Below are 27,759 nucleotides of genomic sequence, written 5' to 3' on the forward strand. Positions count from 1 at the left end.
CATATTATGGAGTACTTTAAACACAAGACATATATTGGAGAATTTGATCAGGTTATCCCAGCTCAAGAGACTGTGTTTAGTGGGGATCGCACAGTGGTGGTAACTCTTGGGTTTGTTATCGAGAACTTTGAGAGCCTGCTTATGGAGGGTTTGAATGGATTTTAACGTTGTGTTGCTGGCTTGAGCCCAGCTGGTTAAGCAGTATGTCAAGAAGGGGATGATCATTGCATTGAAGTACAACTTTGCAGCGTCTGTGGTTAAACTGTTTCCTTCCTGCAGACCCTGAGTGGAGTCCTATTTGGGGCTCCTGCAGGGGACTCCACTGTCCTATTGGGGGACTTCAATGCACACGTGGGCAATGATGGAGAAACTTGGAGGGGCGTGATTTGGAGGCATGGCCACCACGATCTGAACTCGAGTGGTGTTTTGTTGTTGGACTTCTGTGCTAGTCACAGTTTGTCCATAGCAAACACCATGTTCGAACACAAGGATGCCCACAATTTTGGAATTTTTCCTTTTTGTCGTTGGACCTAACATGTGTGTCTGCACCGGGTCGCGGGTCCAGTTTCAACACTCCTGAACAGCTCCTACACCGCTCAGTTTTGTCAAAGACACTCAAGCTGAGAATAGATAGCTGTATGTATGCAGTTGAGAAACTGCTGGACACCTGACCTACCCCACTCGGATCTGTCAAAGACACGCAAGCTGAGACTAGATAGGTGTATGTGTGCACATAACAATTGGAGATCTCATCAGAATGCATTCATAAATTATTGCAGGTATACCTTTGATGTTATAGATATGTCTAGACATTTAATCATAGTTTAACGTGTTGGAGGCTATGTGTGTGGTCTATTAGATTAGAATATTTTCTTGAGAGACAGACCACTCACCACCAAGTTGTATGGCTCTGAATGGCTCGAAACCCAGGTCAGTTCAGGCAAGGCGTCGCCCATCCATCTGGTCTGTGTCCGGCTGGTATTCGGTTGGTGTTCGGCTCTGTCTTCATCCGGGTCTCACGGCAACAAATTGTTGGCTTTTGAGGTTTGCTTCTTCTGTTGCTCTGCGTTGTGTATTTTTTTTGTAAGCCTTGATAAGAGTTGCAGCACCATCTAATTATGAACCACGATGGTAATAGCCTTTCTTGTTGTGATAGTCATTGATGAAATCACCCAACACGGGATTGGAAGCGACGACAGATGATAGATTTATTGTACAAAGATACAATCACATGGAACACTGGGATGTTTCCCTATTCTCTCTCTCTCCCTGCTTCTCTGCTGGCTGCAGCTGTGACGCGAAGTCAAGGCCTTAGTCTTCCCTCCCCGCATGGTGTTATCAGCGTGTCTGCCTGCTGGGAGCAGCGAACCTGTCCGGCTGAGTTGCCTACCGTTTCCAAATCGAAGTCTCAAGGTTTGGTTGAGACGTTAAATAGTGCTCTCTCGGCCCACCCCCCATGCCTAGGCCTGCCCGTTTAGGGCCTAGTGAAGCTAGATTGGTGGAGGAGTGACCATACAGATGTGTCGCCTGTCACACTAACATGATATCTTAATCACCATTGGTTGTCAGTCTGGGTTGTGTCTGTTTATAGTGTCCCATAGAGATGTGCCATTAATACCCCAGAGGAGAGGTCCCCCCTGTGGCCTAAGTATGACCTCTTGACACCCACTACCCCGAACAGCCACAGCAGCAGCTTCAGCTGTCTCCCTCACTCTATCGACTACACAGTGTCCACGTGAAAACAAACAAACACATTAAATCAAATACATAGCAGTAAGACTCTGTAGATGGTATAGACATTCCTCCCTAGATTCTTCAGCCATGCACAAAAAACCCCCCAACAGTCACATAACACACACTCACACATTGAACTTGTTTCCCAGTTTATCTCCCAGTTGAAGTCGTTCTCTGTTTGTCCCTGCAGTGAGCAGGTACACCAACGCGTTTGCGTTCACCCAGCTGTGTGGGGTGCTCTGCGCCCCCTGGAACGGCCTCATCATGGACAGACTGAAGGGCAAGCCCTGCGACCCAGGTAGGCACACACACACACACACACACACACACACACACACACACACACACACACACACACACACACACACACACACACACACACACACACACACACACACACACACACACAGCTGTTATAACCCAACAGGCAACATGGGCTTCCACTAGCCTGGGCCCAAGTGCATAGCTCTCAGACTGTGTTATCTCATTCTCTCTCTGGATGTTTCTTTCGAAGATAATCTTGTGCGTCCTGTTCTCCGTGTGCGCCTCCACCCCCGTGTTGCCCCTGCAGTACCTCACCTTCATCCTGCAGGTCCTCAACCGCTCCTTCCTCTACGGGGGCAACGCCGCCTTCATCAGCATCGCGTGAGTCACACACACACACGGAAACACAATCTCACACTCACACACACACACACACACACATACACACACACACACACACACACACACACACACACACACACACACAAATAATATCAGATATGCACATATAATCTACAGGTACAGGCTTCCTCTTTGTAATAAAAAGCCAAGTTCAGCAAAAGCTTAATTCCTGCTGCTATTCATGCCCTAAACACATGAATACCATCTGTCTATGGTCCAGCCGACGGTGTGTCTGTATGTCCTGTAGTGTGTAATGTAATGTAATGTAATGTTATGTCACGTCATGTCACTGTTTGATGTTTCCATTTCAATTGTTGTCTTTACTGCACTATTATGCACTGACTGTAAATATGAATTTCTGGAAAGGACTAAATAAACTAAACTAATCTCAGATATACACATATAATCTCAGACACTGACGTAAAAAAGTCCACAAGAAACAAATATCCTTGCAGAGGGGGACAATTAAGTTGTCAGTCAAAGGTTTCTGAGGAAAGTAGTGTTCAGACAGTACAACTATAAATGGGATGCACCTCTTAAGGATCCCTTAGTCAATGTAACCATAGTAAATCTCATCACAGAACAGTCTGAAGAGTCACAGATTACTGCTCATCCATCACAGGTTGATGTGATCACTCAATCAACCTTCAAACCCAAGTACCTTTTGCTGCATCTGCAATGTTTGGTCATTGTTAGTATTAACTGCCCAGCCATCATGGAGCCTGTTGTCTTGTACCATTATTACTGTCACAAAGATTTTGGTGCAAATTGCATCAATCACAGAGAAAATAAAAATTCTACCACAACACACACACACACACACACACACACACACACACACACACACACACACACACACGCATACCCTCACCTTGTCCTCTGCTTTGTGTGTGTGTGTGTGTGTGTATAGATTCCCCTCCTGTCACTTTGGGAAGCTGTATGGTCTGATCATGGCCCTGTCAGCAGTGGTGTCTCTACTGTAGTACACCTGCTTCGCCCTGGTCACAGACGTGCTGGGAGGAGAGCCCCTCTACGTGAGCACTGCAGCACCATCATTTCCGCCACCGACTGTAGCTAATCTCTGGACATCACTAAAGGAGATAGCATTACCAGTCCAGTTACCTTAAACCAGGTTCAGAAAGATCTTCAGTTTTAGAACTTTTGTCATTCCAGATAGGGGGTTACAAAATAATTACATTTAATTCCTAAACTGTGTAAAACCCTCCTGGCTGTTGCGTACAAACATGTAGTAAGTAAATGTCACTGGAACTCACAAGTGCATCTTCTTTCTAAACAAGTGACTAAGAGCATAATCTAGTGCTGAAGGCAAAGTGCCTTGTTAAGGTATTTCTCTCATGTTCTCATCATCTAATCCCCTACCTGCTCATCTACCTCCTTTTATCTAAACATCCACCTGCTCCCTCACTCCCTCCCCTCATTTCCTCTCTCTCTGTCTCTCTCTCTCTCTCTGTCTCTCTCTGTCTCTTTCTCTCTGTCTCTCTCTCTCTTTCTCGCTGTCTCTCTCTGTCTCTCTCTCTGTCTCTCTGTCTCTTTATCTCTGTCTCTCTCTCTGTCTCTTTCTCTCTGTCTCTTTCTCTCTGTCTCTCTCTCTGTCTCTCTCTGTCTCTTTCTCTCTGTCTCTGGGAACAAGCTTGATGTTTACAGGCTGCTTAGGGCTGGAGTCCCAGCCTGGGGCTGGTGTGTTAACACATAACAGTCTTGTTAGTTAAAGGAGAAGGCTCTTTTTCGACAACCTGGACCTTATTTAGGCATATTATAAGACGTTGGACTCACGAGATAACTTTGGTGTAATTCGGAGGCCTGTAGAAGAAATTTAAAATCCAGAGCGAGCCAAGTATATCCATGTAATGGCGGCGGACGGGGCACCGAGAATGCAGCTTCCAAATACTAAATGTATTTTCTGTAAATGTATATAAGGTCCAGGTTGTCGAAAAAGCGCCTTCTCCTTTAATGGTAGGGGTGTAACGATACACTAATCTAACAATACGATACACGATATTGGGTTGACGATAACAATACGATACGATACACGAAGAGCAGGTGTGAAGCTTTGCAGTAGTAGTGCAGTGTAGGTGCAGTAGTGTTGTAATATCATGGATAGGCCTAGAGACAAAAGACGTGTTTGTTACCAGCGTTGTGTAGTCAGCGTTCACTGATATATAATAAACATATCACAATATTGTTTTCACCTTGACGATACGTATTGTGACGTTTCTGTATCATATATATATCGATATATTGTGGCACGATATATTGTTACACCCCTAGTTAATGGTGTTAACCAACGCTAGACAGCCCCGATCAGGGGCAGCACAGGGGCTCGCAGGTAGGCGGTCAGGGAACTGGCCAGGGACAGAGCAGACCCCTCCAGCGGACGGCCAGGAACAGCACAGGGGGCTGGGTCGCAGGTAGGCGGCCTGGGGGCAAAGGCGCAGGGCAGGTATAGGACAGACCACTCAGGAGACAATCAAAGATAGATAGATAGAGATAGATAGATAGATAGATAGATAGATGGATAGATGGATAGATAGATAGATATATAGATAGATCTAGGCTTCTAGAGCAGGCTGGTGCAAAGTAATGGTTCAGTGCTTGTATCAGGGCAGTCATACTATTTTTGGGCAAAGCTGCAAGTCGTCGTTTATGCTAAAATTAGCCAGTGTCTGAGGAAAGTCCAGACAGAGAGGCAGGCAGGCCGAGGTTACATCATATGTGTTAGATGTGTGACATACACATTATGAGGCAAACAGTTCATAGTGACATGGTGCACAGTTTATAGTGACATGGTGCACAGTTCATAGTGACATGGTGCACAGTCTCATAGTGACATGGTGCACAGTCTCATAGTGACATGGTGCACAGTCTCATAGTGACATGGTGCACAGTCTCATAGTGACATGGCTGTCCACCTACCTACCAGGCTAGCACAGGTAAACCTACCACCTACCTACCAGGCTAGCACAGATAAACCTACCACCTACCTACCAGGCTAGCACAGGTAAACCTACCACCTACCTACCAGGCTAGCACAGGTTAACCTACCACCTACCTACCAGGCTAGCACAGGTTAACCTACCCCCTAACTTCCAGGCTAGCACAGGTAAACCTAGCACCTACCTACCAGGGTGGCACAGGTAAACCTAGCTCTACCTACCAGGCTGGTACAGGTAAACCTAGCACCTACCTACCAGGCTGGCACAGGTAAACCTAGCACCTACCTACAAGGCTGGCACAGGAACTGTGATGGTCCTTATGCTGATATTGATCAATTATCAACTCAATCATAGCCTTTTATACCCACTAACCCCAGATGAGTTGGGTATTGGAGTGGTTTGCAGGGAATCACAAAAGCACAAGAGTCACAAGAGACAAACAAGTCCTCTACCTCCCTCTTGTGGTTATAGCTGTAAATAACCTTCTGTTTCATAATTATATGTCCAACAAGTCACTACGTTATCTTCCTACTGTGACCTCTCTTCATCTATGTTGAATATATATTACCATAACACACCTCTACTGGCTCATGGGTCTTCCCGTCACACCAGCTATCCCAACTGCCTACTTAGTCTGGCTCAGCTTCTGGGATGTGACTATTTTACCAAGTAAATTCTCATTAAAATATGACTTACAAACATTACTCTGCTTCACTGCAGAACTGTAGTTTAAGAAATTACAAATAATGTCTTCCTTCTCTGATTCCAAGGTTGATGAAAATAACAACTGCTGATCACATGGAATAGTGGATGACATGTTAGAGATCATTAGTGGTCAGTGGTCGAGGAGCCTAACCCGGCAGAGGTACTTCCATCCCCAACCATCAGCCTTGAGGTTGAGTACATATGTGTCACTGAGTAGACAGCTGGACTTATCAGGTACAGTATGATCATTGGCAGTAAAAAACATGTAAATGCATAATGACTAATAAGCCACACGCATGGTTTGGTTTCTTTCAGAAACATTAACAAAGAGGGGCAGGTGTACAGGTATAACCTGCCTGTCTGCACCTGGTGTGAATTTAGCCTTGGGGCAGGTGGGGCATTCACCCTCATGGTCCTTATTTAAGGTGACTGCGGACGTCGAGAGGGGAGCTTGGGAGTGCAGTTGGGCTGCAGGTGGAACTTGGACAGCCCAACAGCTGTGTGGATGCCGGTATCTGGATTGCTTCCCCGCCACTACCGAGAACGACTAGACGACCCAACTGCTGAATGCCAAGCTTCCCAGCCGCTGAATCTCGCTGGAGCTGTAATCGAGAGGCCTATTGGGGATTTGGGAGGGCGTATGCCGCGCCCTTCCCAGAGTTAAGGAGTCCTACCTGACCTCCTCCGGCATGGCCTACGGCCTTCAGTACATTCCTAGTTGCCCAAGAGTAAATAAAAGTTGTGTTTATACTGTGACCAGCCTCTGAGTGTCCTGTCTGCTCCTCAACAGTATTCAGTTAGGCCTTAGGCTTGTGTTGCCGTACCCTGAGTCCCACCCCGTGACAAAATTTGTTTGTGGTGTATTTCATGTACTCCTGGCATCAGAAGGAGAGGGAGATCTTGACTGGGGATTGAGGCTTGTAAGGCAAATTTACGTGTAATGTTTTATACATTATCCAACACTAGCAGTCATTTATGCAATAGTACTGCCAGTATCCATTATCATTCATTTTCATTTGGCCTCACTTGTATTGGAAGGCCAGCACCATGTATTCCTGGTGACGTGAGTGACCGTGAGAAAGAACAAAATTCGCAATATGTTTCCTGTGAAGTTCCTTCTTTTAATACTGAAACAACGAATTGTTCGCAGGTAGGAGAATTTTGGCGAAAATCAATGTAAGGATTCGGCAAATGTCAGTTTGACCCCTGGCCACAAAAGAGCCAACGTGTGGAAAAACAGTTTACTATCTAGGGCCTTGTTTGTCGCCATGGGGAGGGGGTCATGCGGGGGTCATGGGGTGCTTAAAACCCCGCCCAGAGTAGTGGAGCATTCCCTCTCACACGGGTGGCATGGAGATGCACACTACTCGTCCGACGGGGTCCCTAGTGCACTATTTGTTTCACAGGCTATATTTCAATAAATCATGTATTATTCTGAAGTGTGTCTTATTGTCTGGAGTATGTGCAGAATCTATTCTTCCACCACATACTGTGTTCACACCGGGCGCGGCGGCCAGGATTCGCCGTGCGGCGACATTCGCAAAAGTTCAATTTTTTGAACTTTCTGCGGCGGATTCGTGCGGCGACCCATTGATCCCGCGGCGAGATTGGGCGAACTGGGCGGCGCAAATTTTCTCGCCGCGCCGGGTGTGAACACAGCAACAGGCTCTCCCTGCACCAACGCCCCTCCACTCCCAGCAGGAGACGAGCCAGGCGCCCTTCCCCTTTCCGGACGCTGGACTACCATCCACACCTGGCCACCCAGCACGGAGTGCCGGCTTCAGCACCCATCCTGCTAGCTTGCCAAAACACCCCACTCTTCCCAGCACCTCCCAGAGCACCCCTCCTGCTCCGGACCCCACCCAAGGCCCTCTCCCCGCCCCACCAAGGCTTTTGTGTGTTGAGGACCCTCAGAGATATATTGTCTGTAGTCTAACACAACGGTCAATGGTTCTGAGGTGAGACACCAGACTAATGGCCATCCATCACCCCCCTACTACTACTACTAAATATCACTGTTGTGCTGCCTCTCATCTCATCTATGGCTTCTGTGAATAAACCATAGGGCTGTGGATGAACTGCTCTAAGTTTGTGCCTCTAACACGCCTTCCCCTGCCCTCAGAAAACAATCAACGCTTGACCTCTAGTGCCCTTCTCATCACTTCCCTTGACCTCTGAGAAGTGTGGACGCTTTCCTGTCTGTGCCCCCTCCCGTGCTTAGGGCGTGACATAAGCACTTCGTCTGTCCCCATGGTGCGTCCCCTGCATGCTGCGTCCCCTGCATGCTGCCAACTGTCTTCTCCTGGCTGCCCTTAGAGGAAGGAAGACAGAATGGGTTAAAGGACATGGCCAACATTTTGGGAAATACGCTTTTTTTCTATCTTCCCTGGGGTTAGACAAGCAGTAATTCTAGTCACAATGCTGTAGTAGGAAAGAGTTTTTTCCAGCTCAGGAGGCTGTCCAAGGTCAAACCTTTTTTATCACGCTGTGTTTTTGAAAATGTAATACATGCTTTTATGACTTCTTGCCTCGATTACTGCCATGCTTTGTATGTTGGTGTCAGTCAGGCCTCTCTCGCCTCTCTCTCTCGCCTGCAGTTAGTCCAGAGCGCTGCCGCTCCTCTGCTAACTGGTACACGTAAGCAAGAGCACATTACCCCGGTACTGGCTTCGCTCCACTGGCTTCCTGTGCGTTTTAGGATTGATTTTAAAATGTTGCTGTTTACTTTTAAGTGCCTAAATGGCTTGGCACCCATCTACCTCTCAGAACTGCTGGAACCCTATGCTCCTTCAAGGTCCCTCAGGTCCTCTGATCAGCTTCTCCTGGTTGTCCCCAAATCCAGGCTGAAGCTCAGGGGGGATCGGGCTTTCGCAGTGGCAGCCCCTAAGCTCTGGAACGAGCTGCCTCTGCATGTTAGACAGGCCCCCACTCTGCAGGTGTTTAAATCACGCCTCAAAACACACTTATACTCTTTTGCGTTTTCCTGACATGGCCTAAGAGACTTGTCCTTTTTCTTATGACATACTGCGTATGTTTTACTGTGTGCTCTTTGTGTGTTATTGCTGTTTGACTTGTACATCACTTTGGTCAACTTTGTTGTTTTTAAATGTGCTCTATAAATAAAGTGGTATGGTATGGTACAATGCTAAGCGTTTGGAGTGATGCGTGTAATCCCTACGCCTGGTTCTAAAAAAATAGTTCTGAGTATTACTGCTTAGAAAACGAAAATGTTTAATTAAAAATTGTGATCACTCAACGTGGTAAATACACACATTAAAAACTCTAAACAGAATAGTTTTGGAGTTGTATTGGGGGGTTATTTCGTGACATTTGGAAAGTAGGCTAATCGGCCTAACCTGGTACCAGTGAATGCCGCTAAGCTAGGCTAATCGGTCCAGGTCTTGCCACTCCATATTGCACGCACAGAATTGAAAATGTTTCATACTGCTTGTCTAACCCCAGGGAAGATGGAAAACAAGCGTATTTCCCAAAATGTTGGCCATGTCCTTTAAGAGCAGAGAACTTCATCAGTGGACACTCCTGTCTCTATGTGTGTGTTTCAGAATTGACTCCCCATCACCAGGTGCTGTGTGCAACCACTGTATGACAATAAAAGTTCTGTTTTTTATTCCCTTTTATCAGTGTGACGCCTCCCACTCTGCCTGCCTATTGGCCGGCCTGGGTGCTCCTGTGGAGTATTGGCAGAGTGGACAGGTCGTCAGGGGAAACTCGGTGCACCTGGGTGTTGGGAGTGAAGAGTATAAAAAGTGTGCCTAAATAACATCTCTCTCTCTCTCTTCTGCTGCCATTCCCCAGCTTGGCCCCAGGTCTCCTGCCCAGAGGGGGTTATCCCTTTAAACTCATGTGTGGACTCCCTTCTTTGCCACTTACCTATGGTTTGTGACATCAGTGTGAAGAATATAAAGGCATGACAACTTTTTGAATAACATTGTTCAGTACACAATGTATCTGGACAAGGCACCTTGACATTACACATGGCTGTTTGGCTCAAACTATCAAAAGCAAGTCAGAATGTTTCCCATGTTATGGTTTGTGAGTAAAGTGCTCAGAAATGCAGTGACGTTGAGTTTTTTTAACAGAATGCTTTATCACAATAAAGATGCTACATTACTTGCAGGTAAAGACACACACTTATAGTATGATATCAGATAATTTTTGGAGGAATCTGAACATTAAAGGAGCTTTAATCAGCCACAGTTATACTCACATCAGTATGTTTTGATAATAATGGTCAATAAACTCTGACTGAAATCAGCAATATTTGGACAAAACTAAATTAAAATTACATGGCTTCTTTACATACAACATTTACCTTGGAGCCTTTCCTCAAATGACTGATTTCTTCACTGTAGACATTAAAACAATCACTTTCATGATAAATAGCACTCATATGTCTTACCCCTGATCACAGGAGGCAGCCCCCAGAGGAGTGGGTCCTCCCCCTCAGGATCCCCCTTTCACAAACTGCTCTCTTTTGCTCAGATCCAACACTTGCTTCGGGCCCTTCTTGCTAGATGAGAAGCTGGCCCCAGTAGGGCAAGACATTCTCAGACCAAACTCCACATCTCTTTGGCCTGGGTACAATTATAACACCAACTCTAGCAAGTGAGTGAAGCGATTCTGTTTCTATCAGGGATAGTCATCCTCGTCCCTCTCATCTTCAGTCACGGTTGCACTCCCAGAATTCCCTTTTTTGCATAAACCTCGCCCTCAAATAGGGAGGGGTTCGAATATGGATACCGCACTGTTTTCTGGGTATTTAACATAATGGAACTTTGTAGCTTTATAAAACAATGAGGACATGAGTTGGAAGGCTGAAACCAATACCGAATGCGAATTCGAAACCTTTAGTTTAGGATACATATTTTTGGAAGGCGATATTACATTTTTTTCTTTTTTCACCATGGGTGTGTTTGCTGTTCAGTTTAATTGGGTCGCCTAGTGTTTTCCACCAAGAACAAGATCCAACAATGCTTGAATCAGAATTGAGTATTCTAGGGTCTTCAACTCTGTTGCTTTGAGTAGTGTAGGGGCTGAATTCAGGGGTCTATGTGGCATGCCTGCAGAACTTCTCAGAGAATACCGTACTGTCTCAGACTCTCATGCGAGGCTTAAAACCTTCTGCCGGTAGAAGCTTGAGGGGTGGATGGTGAGACTCACCACCACCCCTCTGCCGGTATGGAGGTTTAGGGCTCAGAGACTTATAGGTAGAGGGACCTTTCTTGAGCCTTCAGCCGGTAGAAGCTTGAGGGGTGGATGGTGAGCCTCACCACTACCCCTCCGCCGGCATGGAGGCACAGAGAGTTACCTTTTTCAGTCCCTGGTCGGACGGCTGTGGCAATCTTACGGTGACAACAAGCAGTTGGTTTGGCCAGGTGTTACGACCAGGCTCATGGCCATAACAAAAAGGGAGACACACACCGAATATAAGTAAAATAATCAAGAATTTAATAGAACTATAAACTAAACAATAATCAAATGGGGTATGAAAATCAGTGTATCAGGCATGTAGGTGAGTGTATGCAGTGAAATGTATGGTGAAGAGGGTGTTGTATGGTGTAGCATAACCAAACAAAGACAGAATAATGGTGCTGGTGGAGCACACAAGCGTGTGGTCTGGAGCGCCCTTTATGGCCACACAGGATATGGCAGCTGTCCCGCATTGTCCTGATTGGCAAACACACAGGGTTACCCATAGAGGGCCAGAGGGCCGTCACACCCCCCACCACAGAGACAGTGCCCCCAAGGGGACACTAGTAAAGCCCCAGACAAACCACACAGGAGAAGGACAGTTACAAACACGCACCAATAACACCACCGGTAAAAAAAACCGAATCCAACAAAACATGTACAGGCCCCGCACACCCACGTCCATACCCAACCTCCCACTCCTCCAGCCTCAGCAACAGGATCCTGTGAAGCAGATTAAGAGGGGAAGAGACAGCAGGAAGGGAGGACACAGGCAACAGGACAAAAACAAAAAACAAAACTCAACAGGGCGCTCGGGACAACGCATCTGCCACTACGTTGTCCCTCCCCTTAATGTGACGAATGTCCAGAGTATAGGACTGCAACAACAAGGACCAACGAATGAGCCTCTGGTTAGGACATTTCAGGGAGTTAAGGAAAGTCAAGGGGTTATGGTCTGTATAAACCGTCACAGGAGCCAGACCAGAAACCAGGTATACATCAAAATGATGCAAAGCCCAGACAAGGGCGAGAGCTTCCTTCTCAATCACAGAATAATTCAGCTGGTATGAATTAAACTTTTTTGAGAAGAAGCTAACCGGCCGTTCGATTCCCAGCTCATCCGTCTGTAGTAGCACAGCCCCTGCCCCCACATGACTGGCGTCCACTTGGAGCTGAAACGGCTCATTCAGACGAGGAGCAGCCAAAACTGGAGCGGCACAGAGGAGGGCCTTAACAGTGTCAAAGGCCTGCTGACACTCAGTACCCCAGATATACTGGGCATCTCCTCTCAACAGATCAGTGAGTGGGGTCACTACAGCAGAGAAATTCCTGCAGAAGCTGCGGTAATAGCCCACTAGGCCCAAGAACCTCTGCAGTTCTTTCTTGGTGGTAGGGCTAGGGTACTGTTCAATCGCCCTCACCTTAGCCTGGACCAGAGAAACCTCCCCATGTCCGACTACTCGACCGAGGTACCTCACCGTCGCCCTTGCGAACTCACACTTGGCAAGGTTGACGGTGAGGCCCGCCCTAGCCAGGCGGTCCAACAGAGCGCGGATTCGCTGGAGATGAACTGACCAAGTGTCCGAATAAACGACCACGTCATCTAAATACACTGCACACCCGTCCAAATCGCCAACAACTGAATTCATTAGCCTTTGAAATGTTGCAGGGGCATTTCTAAGACCAAATGGCATGACCGTATATTCATATAAGCCGGATGGTGTAATAAAAGCAGAGATCTCACGGGCTCTCTGGGTCAACGGCACCTGCCAATAGCCTTTTAACAGATCAAATTTGCTAATGAACTTTGCTGAAGCGACCTGGTCAATGCAGTCTTCCATACGTGGAAGCGGGTATGAGTCAGGCTTAGTAACACTGTTCACCTTGCGAAAATCTGTGCAAAACCGTAGCGTGTTATCAGGTTTGGGAACAGTCAGACATGGGGACGCCCAGCTAGAGGAAGACGGGACAGCAATGCCGTTGTCGAGCATATACCTGTTCTCAGAGTCCATCTGTCTACGCCTTACTGGGTTAACCCTATAAAATCGTTGCCTAATAGGCTGAGCATCACCCACATCGATGTCATGCTCAATCAAATGAGTCTGTGTGGGGGTATCGCTAAAAAGAGAGGCGTAGTCACTCACAAGCTCCAGTAGCTGTGTGCATTCCACCTCTGACAAATGTCCCAAAGCACCACCAAGTTGACGGAGCGACTCAGAGTTGTTTAATCTCGCCGTCAACAGCACCGGGTCAGGAGTGGACAAGTCATCCTCCTCCTCAAGCCCTGCCACCGCCGGAGGAGAGGACTCCCTCCCAACAGTACCAGCGACACCCACTGGACGGGGAAGAGCCTGAGCTACCTGCCCCACAGAGCCAGACGCACCGTCCCGACTATAATATGGTTTCAACAAATTAATGTGGCAGAGCTGATTCGGCTTCCTACGTAAGGGTGTTGCAATCAGGTAATTCAGATCCGAAATCCGCTTTACTACGGTATGCGGGCCAGTAAACTTAGCATGGAAGGGGGAACCAACCACAGGCAAGAGCGCAAGAACCTGATCACCTGGGCTAAAAGCATGTTGCTCAACCCGACGGTCATAGAGACATTTCATCTTTTGTTGCGCACAAGCCAGTTTCTTTTTAGCGAGCTCTCCCGCTGCGTAAAGCCTATGCCTGAAACCATTCACGTAGCTCAACAGGTTTTGGGGGGGATTGGACTCCTTCCAATCATCCTGTAGCACAGCTAACGGGCCGCGCACTGTATGACCGAACACCAGATCGTTAGGGCTAAACCCTGTGCTCTCTTGAACAACCTCCCTAGCTGCCAGCATCAACCAGGGTAAACCATCTTCCCAGTCCCCATCCATCTGAATACAATATGCACGCAGCAATGATTTAAGCGTCGCGTGAAACCGTTCAAGCGCGCCCTGACTCATGATATGGGCATGATAGGCAGATGCCTTGTTGTGTTTCACACGGAGCAGTTTCAAGACCTGGGAGAACAGATGGGAAGAGAAGTTAGACCCTTGATCAGATTGAATAATCTTTGGGATACCAAATATTGATATAAACTGCGACAAGGCCCGCACCACAGACCTAGTCGTAATGGTGCGCAAAGGATAGGCTGCAGGATACCTAGTCGCCTGACACATTACCGTCAATAAGTAAACTGCACCACCGCGAGACCGAGGGAGAGGACCTACACAGTCGATAATGAGATGTTCGAACGGTTGACTGATTGCCGGAATCGGACACAAAGGAGCTGGTTTAATGCCCTGGTTCGGTTTCCCAGTCAACTGACACGTGTGGCATGTTCTAATATAGGACGCCACATCCCTCTTCAAGCGAGGCCAGAAAAAATACCGAAGAATGCGGTCATATGCTTTACGCACCCCTAAGTGTCCACACTCATCATGCGACACTTTCAAGACCACATTGCGGAATTTAGATGGCACGACTACCTGATAAATAGGGTCTCCAATAAAATCAGCCCCATGGGGAACCCACTTTCTCACCAGTACATCGTTGAGAATTAAATATGCCTGAGCACTGTTCTTCACTCCACCAACAGGGAGAGCCCCCTCAAACAACTCCTTCAGAGTGGGATCCGCCTGCTGCTCTCTCGCCAGGTCACTGTGAGGGACAGACCAGGGAAAGTCAGACAGTGTTAACACAACGGGGTCAGGCATATCATCGGCCAAATCGTCTGTGCCTTGATTGGCACGGTTCATGGCACGCGTAACCGCGCATGCAGTGAAAACGTCAGGGAACTCCCTCTCACTGTCATCGGGCTGGCCCTTGAAAAGTGGCACAGGGGTAACAACAGGTGGCGCCACATCAGCCCACACTCGTGCACCAGCCAAGCCATTACCAATAATCATAGAAACCCCGTCAAAGGGTAGCGCTGGGCGCACACCCACACATACCTCACCCTGGAACAACTCAGAGGAGAGCATTATCCTATGTAGGGGAACATGTAAAACCTTTAAACCTATCCCCCGAATGGGAATGGAGTCACCAGTGTCAGACTCGTCAGAAAATGGCAGAGCTGAGGCTAAAATGAACGAGTCAAACGCACCCGTATCCCTCAGAATTTTTACAGGCACCTTTTTATCACTGTCCACAAGAGACACAAACCCATCTGTGAGGAACGGCAAATAGGAATCAAGATCTGAGGAGAGTGGAGGTTTAGACAGAAGGTGACACTCTGGGGTATCAGAACCGACGCCCTTCACCACTGGTGCAGCGAGACCAGCCCCTTTTGCTTTGGCACCATTAGACAACCAAGGTGGCTTACTCTTGGATTTAAGCGCGTAGCACTCGGACTTCCAGTGCCCTTTCTTATGACAGTAATGGCATAATCTCTCACCCTCCCGGGCGCTAGACTCAGGCCTGTGTCCCTGCTCAACACTCAGATTTGTCGCAGGGAGATGTCTCTTAAACCCTGACTCAGCAGAATGAGCGTGAGGCTCCCCAAATTTAAACTTGTGCGTTAATGCGTAATCATCTGCCAGCGCAGCAGCTTCAGCGGCAGTTTTAACCATTTTCTCACTAACATACGTGGCAATGTGAGGAGGAACAGCGTTCTTAAACTGTTCAAGCACTACCAAGTTACACAAATCTTCAAAGTTATCCACCTCCGAGGCCTTACACCAGCGACTAAAATGCAACACCAAGTCGCGTGCAAACTCCAAATGGGACTGGGTCTTATTCTTCCTCCAATTTCTAAAGTGCTGACGGTAGGCCTCCGGCACTAACTCGTATACCTTAAGAACCGCAGACTTCACTTTAGCATAGCTCAGACTATCAACCCGAGTCAAAGAAGAATACGCTTCTTGAGCCTTTCCTGTAAACACACACTGCAACATAAGGGTGCGCTCAGCGTCAGGCCACCCACGCGTATCAGCAACTCGCTCAAACAAAGAGAAAAAAGACTCGGGGTCCTTCTCGTTAAACTTCGGCAACAGGCGCAAATTGCGAATAACATCAAAGGAACTGTGGGACGTTCCCCCAAAAGTCTCGTCACCTACAGCATCACCTGGGAGTAGACCGTCCCTAATCAAACTCAACTTTTGGTGCTGCAAATCCAATCGAGCCTTCTCAGTTTCCTGCCTCATTTTTTCAAGTCTTAGCTCCTTTTCAATTTCAAGTTCATGCCTCATTTTTTCAAGTCTTAGCTCCTTTTCAATTTTCATTCCCTCATGGTCCATCTGCAGTTGAAGCAATTCCTTCTGTTGCTCAAAGGTAAGACTAGGGTTCATTACAGGAGACACGCCCTCACCCAATCTGTGAGAAGCCTCCCCAGCAGGCTTTGGCAATATCCTCATCTTTATCAGATTAGACACTAAACAGGCCTTGACCCCAGGCTTCAACGCCTCCACAATCTCTATGCCAAAATGCTCAGCGACAAGCAACAGTTGAGCCTTGGTATAGCGATCTAATAAATCATACGAGGGATCCTCAAGAATATCCTCTACTCCGGACATGATTCACAAATTCACTTCAAGCTTTACGGGGAGAATGCATATACGGACCCAAGACGAGGCATAACACTGACAGGACGCATAGGAAGTAACCACTTCGTAACGGAGCGTACCCTCTATCTGACTGCCTAACGCAAATCTAGCTCAATAATCTCAACCCTAGTCTTCATGCAGTTTTAGCGGGAGGCTCTTTAAACCCCAGCTCAGTAGCCCGGTGAAGCCCCCAGCAAAGCTGATTACCCCACCTTACGGCTCTGAATGGGTCCCCGAGACAACTGCTCTAGCCGCACCACCGCAACATTACCGGGAGAGCACAGAAAAACCCAAAGGGGAGAAGCCGTAAGCCTAACCAGGGTAGCCCCGTAACTATCCGTCAAACGACAACCAATGTATACCCCCGCTTGCCCCAATATGCAAGTCTCGACCCAAATAAGCTCACCACGAAGCGACAAAGCTGTCTCCACCCCACAAACAGAGGCAAAAATGCAAAACCAAGATCAAAAAATGACAGCCATACAAAACAAACTACACAAGATAAACTACCAAAATTCCAAAGTGTGTGTCTCCAGAACGCTTACCAAACACGTTGCTTGAAATATCAGACAGATTCGCCAGTAGCCTACACATAGCAGACCACAAGTACGACGGGAATACCTAAGCGACGACGTCCCAAACACTGGTTCATTCACAAGAAAAAGTGGCCTCCCTGTCAAATTACCAACACACAGGAGACCCACACCAATCAAGTGGACCAGGCTACAGGTGCGCCCCCCGCCAAGCTCACACCAAGAGCGCCGTCACACCAGGGGGTAAGTATGCGGCCCTCCAGGGTTCCACTTGGAACAATGCACGCTGGATGTGGTGGTCCAGGGCATCAGGACCTTGATCGTTGCCCTGTCTTCTTTGGGGGTTAGCCCTACCCATGCACACTACATTTGCACCACACCCTTCGACGAGGGAGCCCCCCGACTTGGGGGTGGTAATTCCTGAAGTCTGGACCTTGGAACTTAACCTAACCCTAACCCCAGCTCTTTCAATCACCTGTCAGAAAAAAATATGAAAGTGCTGCCAGTTAGCCATCAACTTAATGGCAGCTTGGAAGATGAGGGAATTTATGTAGGATTGGTAGTTGTCCAATCACCTAACCCTAATCAGCTCAGGAATAGAGTACAGGGTGAGGGTGTTTCATGAGCCTAAGTCCATTCTCCCTTTCAGAAAGGTTGTCGGTTCAATCCCTGGTACACTGGTTTTGTAAGTGGGATGGTGGCAGTGGGGCCATCGGAGAGGTGCGTGAGGGACTTGGTAGGGTGAGGGAATGCTCCTTCAGACGGAGGGGATAGTGTAATGGCCCTTTATGGCCTGTTAACAGCTCTGCTAAGAGAAATGGCTCTCTTGGTGTTGTGGTTAGTGAGCCTGGTTTGGAAGTGGGAGGTCATTGGTTTGATACCCGCTTGGGGCGACTTCTTTCAAACAAACATAATTACATGAGGCAGCATGCCGTCTTCCTTTTTCCTCCCAAAAGCTCTTCTGAGTTTGAGTCCACTCCGCTTTGCCCTGGCTGATTGCTCATTTAGCTCAGGTGTGCAGGATCAGCTAGGTGCAGGCACTCAGCTCCTCAAACCACAGCCTGAGGGGGCCTGGGAGCTGTAATTGTAGGGCGGCTGCAATTTTGCCATCTGTAGGCTACCCCTGGTGGCCATATCGGTGATTGATGGCCCCAGGTTGCCACTAGTCTAACACTCCTTTTTTGACAAGTCAATGGGCTATATGCACAACTCCAGTTCTTCTTGAAATTAGACATGCTTCTCTATTTCCTGTCTTACACAATTGGATGAAATGATTATTCAGGTGTGCCTGATCATTGTGCTGCAGTCAGGCACAACTGATTAATCACTTCATACAATAGTGTAGGACAGGAAATAGAGAAGCATGTCCAATTTCAGGAAGTACTGGAGTTGTGCATATAGTCTATTGACCCAAACTGGTCTTTGCAAACCTTAATAGGCCCCCTAACTGTATGACCAAAGATCAATTAAGCCAGAATAAAACACAATCCTTTAGTCTCACACACAGTCCTCCAAAGGGACTCCCTCCTACTAGTTTATTTTCGACTCCCAATACTTACAAAGCATTGACTCCAAACTCTGGTACCATCGTTCCAGCGCACCTTGACTCTCTGGGTGGTGTGCACCTGACACTGTTGTAATCAAGATACTTGGCAAATGGTAAATGGACTGCACTTGTATAGCACTTTAATCCAAAGCGCTTTACAATGACGACCTCCCATTCACACACATACACACACGCAGCAATGGCGGTAGCTCATTGGGAGCAATTTGGGGTTCATTATCTTGCACAAGGACACTGAGATGTGGACAGGAGGAGCTGGCATTCGAACTGCCGACCCTACGATCATTGGATTACCCACTCATTATCTCTGAAGATGTTCACTGGGCACTGATGCATTTGGTCAGCTGGCAACTAAACTAATCCTAACCCCCCAACCCTAAACTAGAATTCCTCCATCACAGACAGCCAAATAAATAGTTACTCAGGAGCAAACTTTCACAACTTCACCAACCTGCTAGAGAACTACCAAGTCCACACATCCAACAGGTGGCTCTCAGTGGGGATTAACATGCACAATGGACCTCATTCCTGAACATTTTCTTAAGTGTCTTCTTAAATATCTTCTTATGAACTTCATAAAACCAACCCTAAGGCCGCAGACACACTGGCAGCTTGCACACGTCTTCGAATCTCCGTTTTTTTCCAATGCCGTGTTATCCAACGGGGCTGTTCACAGTGCCTTCATATGAAGGACGTTTCTGAAGTCTTCGTATGTCCCCAGCTCGATCTTTTCATACGGAATTGGTTCTGATCGATTGTTTCTCGTTTCGTATGCCCGTGAACCAAGCGAAATTAATAGAAAATGAATTGGTTTCAATAATAAATGACAATCGTTATTATTATTCATTCACTGCCATTTGTAGTGTTTGTGTAGAGCTTTGATTTATTTTAGGACACCACGATGCCTTGTAGAATCATGACTATAAACGTGAATCGTAATTGGAAAGGATTCAAATATTCTCGTATTTATCATTATTCTAATTTCAAGCCTAGGATGTCTGTAGAATTGATGTGAGTGCATTCACCTCGGATTTCTCATAAATTCAGCCCTTGCGGACATGGGCACACTCCAATCTGGCCTATTTATGACTGCTTTTCCGCATTCTTAAATCCTGTTCTTAGATAAGAACAAATCCCAGATAAGAAACCATTCAGGAATGCCAGAATTGTCCCGGGAACTTCTTAAGTGGAGTTAAGAAGACATTTCTTCCTAACTTTTTCTTAACTGCGTTCAGGAATGAGGACCAATATCTTCCAGACAGAGCCGTAGCCAGGGTTAAGAAATTAGGGAGGTCCTTTTTTTGACCATTTTTGACCGGGGGATTGTTGTGATTTAATTTGATTTAGCTCCCCTGCATTTTAATCATTTCACAATATTGTAATCATAATCATCCTATGGTATAAATTGTTTTACATAGCCACAACATTAAATGCTGTAACAGATATCTGCTCAAAGAGTAGTACCAGAAACCAATAATAAACTGCTCAACAGCAATATCAAATGCCACCACTAGATGTAGCCATAGGGAATTGATCTGTTGAAAATGGAGTTCTCCTACTTAGGTCAGCAGTTTAAGGTTGCTGAGGCTAGCAATTTTATGGCGGCTGGAATAGTGTATGCTCTGCCTGACCGTTTAGATATCCCAATGTCTTCCTGTTAAATTCCCAGTCTTCCCCTCTCTGATTTACCAAAAGATTGAATTAATTAATGCTGGCACTGCAGTCTTGTCTACAAAAACAGTCTATGATTGCCCATGTACCGATAGGGTTCCCCAACTTTCTCCCTATTTCCCCCCCTTGCAGGAAATAATGGCGTACTAAAAGGACATATTTGGGCATGGGTTGGTGCTGAGTCGGCATATTAGACACCATTGGATTTATGCCAAAGTAGGGATGATGTTTGGAAAGTGGGATGTGGTCGAGAAAGAGGGGGATGGTGGCAGACTATTTAAGGGGTAACACAAAGACAAGGGTGTGTCTCTCTCCCGGGAAGCACCGGCTTTACTGCTATTTTGTTTCTGAAGTAGCAATAAAGTAATCGCATTGGACTCCTGGTGCCTCAACTTGTTTTCTTTTTGGACTCAGAATTTATTTACAGAGAGTTACAATAGTCCAGTCTGGAGAACACAAGCAGGATGATGAGTCTGTGGAGGTCTTGGAAGGAGAGGAAGGGCTTGATCTTGGCGATGAGGCGGAGTTGGAAAAAGCACTATTTCACCACTCTGCTCACCTGTCCGCTGAACCTCAGGTCAGGGTCGAACACCACTCCCAGGTTCCTGACCTGAGGCTTCAACAGGGCGGTCAGTTCTCCTAGGCCGTCCGTTATCCGGGCGACGGCTGCAGGGGGAAAGAAAAGGATGAGTTCGCCCTTGCTCTCATTTAGCTGGAGGAAATTTTTAGCCATCCAGTCTTTAATGTCTCTCTGACAGTCCATGAGACGGACATATCCGTTGGGGTCAACTGTGTTGAGTGGGAGGTAAAGTTGGGTGTCGTCTGCATAGCAATGAAATGAGATGTGGTGGCGCTGGATGACTTGGCCAAGGGGGAGCATGTAGAGTGTGAAGAGGACCGGGCCTAGAATAGACCCCTGAGGGACCCCATATGGGAGGTCCGCGACACTGGAGTAGGAGTCTCCAATGTTCACAGCGAAGGTTCTGTGACTGGTGTATGACCTGAACCAGGCCAGGGCTGTGACGGTGATGCCCGCCCCCTGCTGGAGGTGGTCGATGAGGATGTTGTGGTCAATGGTGTCGAACGCTGCACTCAGGTCCAGCAGCATCAGGGCAGCGCATCTCCTGTCATCCATGAAGCGGAGCAGATTGTTGGTTACCCTGAGGAGGGCGGATTCCGTGCTGTGGCCCGCCAGACTGGAACTTGTCCATGATGGTGTTCTGGTGGATGTAGGGTAGCAGCTGTCCGAGGACCGCTTGCTGAAATAATTTGGAGAGGAAGGGGAATTTGGAGATGGGCCTGAAATTACTGAGGGAGATGGGATCTAAACTAGGTTTTTTAAGGATAGGCTGCCCCACAGCATGTTTTAGGGTGGATGGAACAATGCCTGAGACCAGAGAGCTGTTGACAATGGAGAGGATGGTGGAGGCTACGATGTCAAATACCTCTTTGAGTAGGGAGGTGGGAATAGCATCCTGGGGAGCAGAGGTGGAATTTAGAGTAGATGAGATTTTAGCCAGAGCGGAGGGAGTGATGGGTTCAAAACTGGATAAGGAGGAGGAGCAACTCAGTGCTACATCAGTGTAGCAGGTAGGGATGGAAATATTGCTCCTAATGTTGTTCACCTCCTCCAGGAAAAAGGTCTGGAGAGCCTCACATTTTGTGGTGGATGCTTCCAGAACTGCAGATGGGGGGAGAGTGATGGCATGTATGGTCCTGAAAAGAGTTTTGCCGATTTTGGGAGTTGGAAGTGATAAGGTTCGCAAAGTACTTGGTCCTTTCTGCTTTCACTAGCTTATGATAGGTTTCTGCGTTTTCTCTCATTATTTCAAATGATATCTGGAGCTTGTCTTTTTTCCATTTTCGCTCTGCTCTCCTCCAGGCCTGCCTCTGCGCTCTGGTTGGCTCAGTAAGCCAGGGGGAGGGGCTACACTTCCTCCTTTTCTGCGAGAGGGGCGCAACTGAGTCGAGGGCTGCGAGACAGATAGCATTGAAATGCGTCACAAGCTCCTCTGGGCGCACAGAACAGTCCTCCCCGCTTGTGGTGTTTAAAATTGCGGAGAGCGCGGGGCCGAGTTTGGGGGCTGTGCCAGCATTGATGGACCGAGAGAGACACAGGGCCGTGATACACACAATAAGGACAGACAATGAGTTAATGCAAATGTGACCGGGAAATAGCACAGACTATAATAGTTAATCTTTACAACATGAATTACCTTTTGGAGGGCTAGCTGGATCCTCCTGTCTCCAGAGGCTTCTAATCTAACTGAAAATACATAAATAAGGACAAAGACTGAGACACGAGTTACGATCAGTTAATTCAAATGTGACAGGGAAATAATGTACACTAATCTTCACAGCAATAACTACCTTTTGGAAGGGTAGCTGGATCCGCCTGTGTCCAGAGGCATCCCATCGCCTGAGAACTCTCTCCTTGTCTATTTTCACATTGGAGTGAAAATGCATGATTGCTAGTCCTGAGAGACGTTCATCTGACATACTGGCTCTGAGCCATGTTTTGAGCCTTCTCATGGCAGAGAATGATCTTTCGCAAGCACATGTTGTCACTGGGAGAGTTAGAAACAATTTCAGCACACATTGTATGTTCGGAAAGAAAGGCATGCATGTTGCTTTCTAAAGCTGATCCAGGCAGGGCGTCATCTGAGTTGAACTGAATCAAATGATTCAGAATCGATTCATGAATCCCAAAATCGATCTTTTATTTAATGAACATGACTCAACATGACTTTGTTTCTTCCTTTTCTTCCATGTGCTAAACCACGAGTGATAAGCCTCAGGCACCAACTCATCAGCTTTTAAAACTGCTTCCTTAACTTTCACAAAAGTGAGACCAGGATCTGCACCTCTAGCACAATAAGCCTCCTGGGCTTCACCAGTTAGGACATATTGAAACAAATTCCGGTTAGAGACTGCCAGTCGTTCAAACAATGAAAAAAATATGTCTGGATCCTGCTCATTAAACTTAGGCAACAGTCGACAACTCTTATCAACATCAAAAGAGTTAGGCAGAACCATAGAGAAACAGGACCAGGTAACGTAGCCTCACCGCTAAGCTTACCATCTTTAATTAAACCTCAGAGCAACACTGCATGCGCAACGGACCATCCTCCCCCGCCCCTGCAATCAGAAGTGCTTTTGTAACCACAGGAGGTGGGGGAACATCCCCCCACACATGCCCACCAGCCGGATCATTTCCTGAAGCCATGGTCACCCCTTCAACAGCCAGCGCGGCACGCACCCCAACAAAAACCTCTCCCTGCACCAGGTCTGAATGAAGCACCAGGGTATGAAGAGGCACTCACAAGGCACTTAACCCCATCCCCCAGATCAGGACACTCTCCCCCGTATGTGACTCATGGGAAAAGGGCAACACCGACTCCAGCATGAAAGAACAGTATGCACCAGTATCTCTCAATATTCTAACGGAGACCTTCCTATCCTAACCAGCCAACGACACAGCCCTCAGTAATGAAAGAACAGTATGCACCAGTATCTCTCAATATTCTAACGGAGACCTTCCTATCCTAACCAGCCAACGACACAGCCCTCAGTAATGAAAGAACAGTATGCACCAGTATCTCTCAATATTCTAACGGAGACCTTCCTATTCTAATCAGCCAACGACACAGCCCTCAGTAATGAAAGGAGAAAAGGCACCACCTAAGGGGCACACATTAGGCAGCCCCCGGTCAACAGGCAGGAACACAGGGGTAGACAACAAAGTCAAAGTCAATTTTATTTATAATTTATGTTAATTCAAGCAAGTGTAGCACACAGTGCTTTACAGAATAAATAAAAACATAACAAAAGTAAAATAAGAAAATAAAACAGCATGGAACATATATGGTAAAAGAGAAATAGAACATGAGAAACATTTAAAAAATAAAATAATAATATATTAAAATTGAGCAACTGCATGATGAAAGTGAAATTAAAAAGGTATGTCTTAAGATCTCGCTTAAAAGTTCCCACAGTTTCAGACATTCGTAGGTTTTCCGGCAGGGTATTCCAAAGGCAGGGGGCATAAAAACTGCCTCCCTCATGTCTTTTGGGCCTGGCTCCAGGCATATGGTTAAAAGTTCAGTGCCAGAGGTCCTCAGGTACTAGGGATGGGTTTCGGGAACTGGTATTTTTTATACCGGTATGTCATTGGGTCAGTACCGAAATATCAATAAGTTTATGGACAAACGGTGCTGCTATCGGTAGGCAATTTAACACGTTTGTTTCATAAATCACCCAATGCAGCTGGCACCGGCTCCTTATCATGACGAAGCTGCTGGTGACAGGCGATGGGGAGGGCACATGCGTCACCTGTCAGAGCGGCTAGTCGAGCTGCGTTGCGCGGATGTTTGAACAGCTTGGAACTGCTTGCCTGTTTAGAGATTGTTGGTGGGGAGGGTTTGTAGGTCTGGTATCCTTGAGGCATGTCCTCTCGGGGTGGCGGGTGGGGGGGGTAGTTCGGGGAAGAGGGGTAGATCGTTGGATGGTAGGGGACCGGGAAGTGGAGGTCCGCCCGAAGTGAAACTGCTTAGACGAGAGTCGGTGGATAGGGACGGTTGCCAGCTGATTATCAGGTTCAAGGATGGATTGGGTGGGTCCGTGAAGGTGTCCAAGGATCTCACCCAGAAAATCGGTTCGATCTTGCACGCCAGGTCTTTGTCCGATGGCAATCTGTCGGTTTTCTGTAAAACGAAGGCCCAGAGGAAGAAAGGATTGGCGATGTCAACGCTGCTCGGGAGACAGGTGGAGTGCGTGGTTCCGGGTAGTGTATCTGGCCGTGGGTTGCAGGGGGTGATATATGGGGTGGATGTGGAGGTAACTGACGACGAGATCATGCAGTATCTCAAGGGGGCGGAGTTTGTAGGGGTTCGGAGGTTTGGGACTGTGCGTGGGGGGGTAAGGCAGGCTAGCACGGCCGTGTTGGTCTCCTTTGCGGAGGAGGCTTTACCGGAGCGGGTTAGCCTGGGGTTTGTGTCCTATTTGGTCAAGCCCTACCAGCGCCCTCCCTTGCGCTGTTATAAGTGTCAGAGGTATGGTCATGTTGCTGCGGTCTGTAGGGGGGTGAGGAGGTGCGGCCGGTGTGGGGGGGAGCATGAGCTGGGGGAGTGTGTGAGCGAGGTGGTTAAGTGTTGTAACTGCGGTGGGGCTCATGCAGTGTTAATTTCGTTGATGAGAACTATGACGAAAACTATTCGTCAATGACATTTTTTGGGTTATCGTCACGAGAAATACGAAATAAAAATTAATGTATGATGACAAAAACTATGATTATATCTATTCACATTTTCGTCTAAAAACTAGACTAAAATGGTTATGGAGGGACGTATGGGAAAAGTTCAAATCAGAATGTTGAGGTTCGGGATGTGCGCAGTTGGATCATGGATGTATTAATAGAATGAGTTGGATGCAACCTACAGGTAGCCTGTTGTTTGTAGGCCTACATTTGAATAGTACCGTTGCTACAGCCGGCGGGAAGTCAACTAACAGCATACGACTGCTGCGCCTGAACTGTTCAGTAAATGACCACAGTTCAGAAATGTCTTTGTCAACGTTCGCACACACCGGGAGAAAGAGGAGAGCAGACATCTGGATAAACTTCATATTTGATGCAAAGGAAAACAAAACCATTTGTAAACCGTGTGGGGTGAAAATTACTGGCAACAATACAACAAACTTAAAGCGACATTTGGAGAACAGTCATCCCGAAATTCACGAGAAGGTAAGCACCCCCCCACCCCCGGCTAACGTTACTGTATTAGCTAAACCCAAGCTGGTGTGTTTCTGAAATACTTCAAATACAATACAATCTAAAAGAAACCAGTGCTTCACGTAGGTTTGTGGCGGGGGAGAACTGAAGTGTCTGATCATTGCAACGCTAACGTTAGTGGCTAGCTAATGTTAGGCACAGGTTAGCTAGCAACAAGTGGGGCTATGCTTGTGGCGGCTGTCGGGGGTATCTAGCGTTAGCTAGTCTGGGTAAGATAGCTAAGCAACTACTGCTGCTGTCTAATGTTATACTGTAGCTAGATGGATAAGACACGAACAGTTAGCTACATGGCGCCGCCATAGCCCCTCTCCTCCGGTGTGACGTTAGCTAGCCTGTGCCTGATGTTAGCTAGCCTGTGCCTGATGTTAGCTAGCCTGACTAGCCAACTAGTGCTGACATGATAATGTTATAGCTTGCTATATCAGGCAAAAAACACAGTTAGCATCAGACTGGGGGAGAGGAATGCTTCATTATGAAACTGTCTGACAGAAGCAGCCACACTTCTGTCAGTCTGCCCCAGGGCAGCTGTAGCTATGTATCTTACCACCACCGGTATGACTGTGTCTGAATGAATACTGGACTCTGTAAAGCGCTCTGGGTTTCATGAAGGGCGCTATATAAATCCAACTTGATTGATTGATTGAACTAAGCCTGTTGAGTTGTCTAAATCTATGGTAGATTTTTGTCGACTAAAATCGTAATGATATTTAGTCAACTAAAACTAGACTAAAACTAAAACAAGTCAGATGACTAAAATATGACTAAAACTAAATGGCATTTTAGTCAAAAGACTATGACTAAAACAAAATCATAATTTGCTGTCAAAATTAACACTGGGCTCATGTGACGGCTTTCCGTGGGTGTGGGCTTCATGTGAGGGCTCAGCAGGTGGAACGGGTGAGGAATGAGGGGAAGATGTCGTATGCTGAGGCGGTCAGGAAGGTGGCTGCGGCGGAGGTAGGGGGGGTGGTAGCGGGGGAGGGGGCGGGTAGGCCTGTCCAAGGGGGTGTGGCGGTCCCGGCAGGCTCATTGGTAGTGGACCGGAATGCTTTTCTGGCATTTTTGGTGGAGGTGTTGTGGGCTGCTAAGCAGGTGTCGAGGTCGGCTGATATTAGGGGGGCGGTGGCGAAGGTGGCGGAGCGGTTTCTGGGCATCGTGGTGCCCCCAGAGCGTCTGCAGATTGGTGTTCATGGTGGGATGCCCTCGGGTGGGGGGAGTGGGGAGGTAGGGGCGGGTCTGTCTTGGAGTCAGCAGAGTGTGGGTGATGAGGGGATGGGGGTGGGTTGATGGATAGGTTCCATGTTCTCCAGTGGAACGCCCGGAGTCTGATCGCTAATAGCCGGGAGTTTAAGAAATTTGTAAGTTATTTTAAGGAGAAGCCTGAGCTGGTATGTGTTCAGGAGACGTGGCTGAAGCC

The sequence above is a fragment of the Borostomias antarcticus genome (assembly GCF_949987555.1).
Source record: "Borostomias antarcticus genome assembly, chromosome: 14".
NCBI lineage: Eukaryota > Metazoa > Chordata > Actinopteri > Stomiiformes > Stomiidae > Borostomias > Borostomias antarcticus.